Consider the following 6,000-nt stretch of genomic DNA (forward strand, 5'->3'; position numbering starts at 1 on the left):
CCTTTTCTCCTATAAATCATCATAGAAAATGTGTAGCAGCTGACTGAGCAGAAACACTTGCCGTTTCGACGCCGCAGTCTATGACAATGATTCCCTTAGGCCTGAAGGACCGTAGGTATAGGGCAGTTTGGCCGGCACTGCACTCGATCATCTTCACTTTGCCCCAAAAACCTGGGTGAAATAGGGGTGCCCTGAGGTGAACCAGCGACCCATCCATAAACGTCAAGAGCCTTTGTCAACCCAGAAACTTCTTTAACGTAACCATCCCGGGAGTGATAACAATAATTTTCCACCAGCAAGTTTACGTGTTCTGCTCATAGGCGAGAAAGAGGATGCAGCCGTGTGTTTTCACCTTTGGTTGTGGCCCTGAACACTGAAGAGTTAGTTTACGGTGAACAAGACAACGTTGGGGAACAATTAGTGCATGTCAGGGAGCACCTTATTTTACCGCGATATATTTTATGTAAAAAGTAAAACACGAAATTCAAGTAGAAATATTGTTTCCTTCAAATAACTACCAGCGCGCGCACGAGAGAGGAAGAGCATAACAAACTGGAGGGATGTCTTAAAGGAAGAACCAGAAAACTAAGAGACGTCCTCCTCGTTCCGGGAAGGATCACCAACATCTGACTGAATCAACATCCAGTCCCATGTTGTGAAGAGTACTGTACACTGAGAGATGACTTTTGCATACAGTATTGTGATATACTCTGGACCCGAGCTTCAGTAACCACAAGAAACACTGGACAACATGTCAGTTCTTAGAGGATTCATGATGGTGGAATGGAACATGACAAACTATCGTGTAATAATGGCATAAAGGAATTCAAAGGTCCTGAAGTTGAATGAGTTAATGATACACACAAGTCATTATCTAGATAATCACTGGATCAAGAAAATTTCCCGAGTGACTTTATACAGCAAACGTGATCCCGACCTTCAACACGGGAGGTAACGGCGACACTCAGTTAGTGGGGACGTAAGACTCCCGAGCACGTATAAAAACAACAATAACTGATACTGTATATAGAACTGACTTGGACATACCTGAAGCGTGATGGGTTGTGGTGTGCTACGGTCCCTCGAGGAGCTGTTAACTTTCACTTACCTGGCAAAGAAAATCAAATTAACTTTCCATCCCGCTTCACTCATAAAAAATCGTAAAAGGTTAAGGAGAAAGTTACCACTTGTACCGGTTATATATATTGGAAGGAACTCAAGGATGTGTTCGTTTTATAGTAAAATGTTTATTAGGTGTAGAGGGTAAATAATAACTATGAACCTACAGTAGTGCCTTTAGAAGTGTTCTTTCGAAACGGCAAAACTGTGAGGGACTACGTTGATTATTGGCGACAGAAACCAACCAAACCTAACCAACTCACTAGATATGTAAGATCATTAAGTTTGGTTTAATTGGTTCGTGTAGTCTGTCATCTCTATTGGTTAAGACCTTCAGCCTTCCTGATGGCAAGATCATAAAGTTCTAAAGGAAAACTATATATTTCACATTCCTCCTTTTTTCTCCTTTTAAATAAGAATCGATGCATTATAACCTACACGTCCCAAAAAAAAAATCTGCTCCCTCTCCCCACAGGTGGCGACCCTCTCCTTAACCTTTACCAACAATTGTATTCTTCAACTAACATGAACAACAATGATACTATCAATGTTTTTAGTTATTACCCAAAATTAATAAAGACAGCTGTCCATCGTGTCATAATAAGAACAGTAGAAGTAGCGCTCACCTTGCCCTGGTGGTAGAGGAAGCCTTGGCATCACCAGTCATGTCTTGGACAGGGACCATTCTGCCTGAAACAACATTCATGAATGAGGCCATAGTTCTGCTTTCATTACTGTTTATATACATCTTTATTGAGATTTTAACCAACATTTTATAAACAGTAACACAAGACATGGTGGATACTTCCATCCCTTAACAAGGAACAATACAGCTCCTCCATATAACTTGACACAGTAAAGCACAACAAGTCATATAGTCACAACCCCAAGAGTAACTCACTCACAAACCTACACTGACAATTTTCCAGTACAGTACTGTGATTCTCCTTCATTTAATAAGGAATATTTTTCTAAGACATTTTCTCTAAAACAAACAATGGCAAATACTCATGTCATTTTATCCATCACTTCTCCTCACAGTCCTGCCCACTGTTAGGTTTAATTTATCATACTATATTGTATAAGGGTTTAATATACTCTACGTTGCTAACCACGAGTTTCGCACATAATCTACCAATTTTCTCAACAGTTACTGTATCTCTTGAAGACAACTTCTCCCCTAGGTCGAGAAAACACTCGTATTAGACATAGGAATTGCTAGTCTCCTATTGTTTTCAATGTTTTTTTCTGTATTTGTTTTTTTAATTTACATACAAACGTTTACCATTCAAAGAGTGCCTCCAGCAAAAAATGCAATATATTTTAGTTTTATCAGGGAAGGTTAGGTTAGGTTAAGTTGGTTCATCTTGCGTTTTTAAGTCCATTATTTATATTAAATAAATATATGGAAAAATACAATAAGAATACTACAATTCTTACAACTAATTTGCGTGTTGTTGTCGTTAGGGAGAAGTCAGAAATAGGTGGTAATGTGTGAAACTCATGAGAAGTATAACGAAACTTTCCTGCCAAGTTTCACACGAAAAATTCCTACAACTAAAGCTGTGGTCACACTAGATTCTATCTAAAATAAATCCACCATAGCACTATTTTTCAACAAACTCCTCAAGTTGTCTCTACAGCGACAACTTATTTGTTGTCGAAAGTGGGACAATACGAAGCGTCTGAAAATCCACGGTACAGTGAGTTTACATTTGCTATTGAGAATCTATTGTATTAATAATATTTACACCTTTCTTATTTTTTCTTATTAATGTTAAAATGTACAAAATATTTAAATGGTCTATTTCAATAACAAAACATGAGCAAAATGTCATAGTAAATACTTGTGTCACTTTTGTAAACAAACATCGTCTGGACGCTACAGGGGTTTCTTTTTCATGTAGGTCTTCCTTAACAGGACCACACATCTTACTAAAGCAGTTAATGCTGCCATAGAAATATACAATTAAGCCATCCTACTTTCCAACTGAGTTCAAACTAGCCGTGCGAGCTGGGCACCTGGCCAATTGTTCCTTTCGCCAGTGTGACCAATGTGCGGATTGTACCGTTGACTTATTGCCTGTGGATGAGATGCTATCATGAATTTATTGCATGGAAAACTCTAGTGTGACTGTGGCTTAAGCGGGCACTTCCCACAACTTATCCAAGGAAGTAGGAAATCTAACACTAACTTCAAAATAATACAAGGCCGTAATGTTGGATCAGCATGTTCATGTCCACACTTTTACACAACTTGACTGTGTCGTATAGTGTACAATGTACATTACGAGCTACCGACTCCTGCACGACCCCTCAACCCATCCTCAACTTTCTCTCACCCGCTGTCCCTCCAATCCAACACCATTTCGACCTTCAGTAGAGTTGACTGGGGTTGAGTTATTGCCATCTTTTCCTGGAAATCTCACTGGCGAACCATCTAGCTGCACCATACAGCTAATTGAAATTGGTTCTTGAGAGTAAATTACTTGTTCCTGACCGACTCCGTTGTAGATTTAAGAGAAGCTGCACCTGGACGATGACTCAAGCTGTCATGCCACTGTTACTGTATATGGAATGGATACATGACACATACAAACCCCCATTATATATTCCATTCGCACTAATACCACAGTAATCCCATTAATCTCACTGTGTTGCAGGTAGTGATGGTGACGGGGGCGGCGCGGGCGTGGGTCGGAGGAACAACCTGCGGCTCCAGGAGTCACCGCCCAAGACCCTCACCGTCGACGTCATGTCCAGCCAGAACCGTGTGGCTGTGACTGTTGACGGTGCCACGGTGAGTTTCTATTACCTGGCCAGGTGTGCCACGGTGAGTGTCTGTTGTTACCTGGCCAGGTGTGTTACGGTGATTGTCTGTTGTTACCTGGCTAGGTGTGTTACGGTGAGTGCCTATTGTTACCTGACCAGGTGTGTTGCGGTGAGTGTTGTTACCTGGCCAGGCTGTGTGACCTTACATTGACCTGTATGAATTCTTGTAACCAAGCCCTCTGACCTAGTGTAACCCCGCTACCCTTTAAACCTTCATGACCTTATATGACCTCTCGTGACCTTGGTGTGTGTGGTACAGATCGTAGAGGAGGGGTGGGAGAGGAAGGGTCGAGGGATACACGTGGTGGTGCTACACCAGGCGAGCGGCGCCGTCATGGCTCAGCGGGTGTTCGACACTTACTCCCCCCACGAGGACGAGGCCATGACGCTCTTCCTCAACATGGTGTCCCCCGGCAGGATCCTCGTCCTCGCTATCAAGGTCAGTAATACTCACCTCATACTTGAAGGTCATCACTTACCCCAGGTCATACTCCAAGGTTATAACTGTCAAATGAGGTCATCATCTACAGTAGATCAGGTCATCCGGATCAACTAAAGATACCAAGATTTTTTTTTTTAGATTGCCCACGAGGGGGCAAGTTTATTGGGCACCCCCTTACATCCTGTGCAAGGTGAAGCGCAGAAGCGTTTACAGTGCCCATCGGGGAAGCATGCGGAGTTCATGCTTTATGACTCATGCATTAAGGGCGTAAAAGCCTGAAGGGTCATGGGTTTTGTCAGCAAGTTACATAAAGTGACAGAATGATGAGTGTGTGGGGGGGGGGGGGAAATTCCCGGTACAATTTATCTGTTTATGGCAAAGCGTGGCAGATCCCTAATAATGTTAAGTGCCTGTGACTAGGAGGAGGGATATCTGGTCAGGGAGGGAAGAGGTGCTGGCAATGGATGGGGACCTGTAGGAGGAGGTCATAGGGCAAGTGAGGATGTAGTGAGAGAGGGTGTGAGAGTCGGGTTGGCCACAAAGTTTACAGTGCGGCCAAGCTCAGGGTTGCCAATGTACTAGGCGTGGCAAAGTACAGTGGGGGTGGAGGTGATATGGTGTGGTAGGACAGGTACAGTAGGGATACCAAGTGTGTAAAACAGGTCATGATAGGCTGGCAGGTCAAAACAGGTCACGATACTAGCTGGCTTACAGGACACAGCCACCTACGAGTTGCTGGCGGCAGGATATTAACTCCGGTTTATATTTGGCGAGTTTGGTTCAGTGACTCTCTCTCTAAGAGTTAGTACCTTACGTGGAAGGGCCTCTGGTAGTACGTAATGTCAGGCCAGGACGCACCAATACAATACAGGAACACACTAGGACAAGGCAGGAAAATGTTCGAGACAATTACCAAGACTCTCCTGCCTCACCAACAAACCGTGTAATGGTAGAATTAACATTGTGTGGCCGGGGGCATTCTCCCTGATGAGCTGGGCTAGGCTTCCCTCCCTCTCTCTTACCTCTCCTCCCTCTGTCTCTCAGCCATGGATGTATGACACTCCCTCTAACACTGACATCACCACATCGTGTGCTGCCCCCCCCATGGACCACAACAATAAGCTCCTCACATGTTGGGAGGTGGGAAGAAAATTGAGAGGGCGTTTAATAGAACGATTTTAACGTTATACATTATGGAATACTAGTGTGGTGGTTGGCTTATCTTTTGTGGTTATCATTACCTGCATCATTATTACACATCATCAATTATCATTAAGCATCATCATCAACTGGTATAAGATACTAACATGTGTGTTTTTATGTTGCAGGACGAGGGGACGTTTCAGATGAAGGGCGGAGGGCGTGATGCTCTACACCGTCTGGGCAGCAGTCACGCCCACGATCTGGGGTGGAGGGACATGTGGGCGCTGGTGAGTGCTAAGGGTGGGCGGGTGTACGCTGAGCACCTATCTCGCAGCCCTGACTTCAATACCTGGGGCGTCCCCGTCATGCTCCGTGCAGAGGTGCCCCTGGTGCCCCTCGAGGGTGAGTCTCTGACCTACTCACGCTGACATGTCAACACTAGTCGTTACTATCAACAAACAGCT

The sequence above is a fragment of the Homarus americanus genome, unplaced genomic scaffold (genome assembly GCF_018991925.1).
Source record: "Homarus americanus isolate GMGI-L3 unplaced genomic scaffold, GMGI_Hamer_2.0 scaffold20465, whole genome shotgun sequence".
NCBI lineage: Eukaryota > Metazoa > Arthropoda > Malacostraca > Decapoda > Nephropidae > Homarus > Homarus americanus.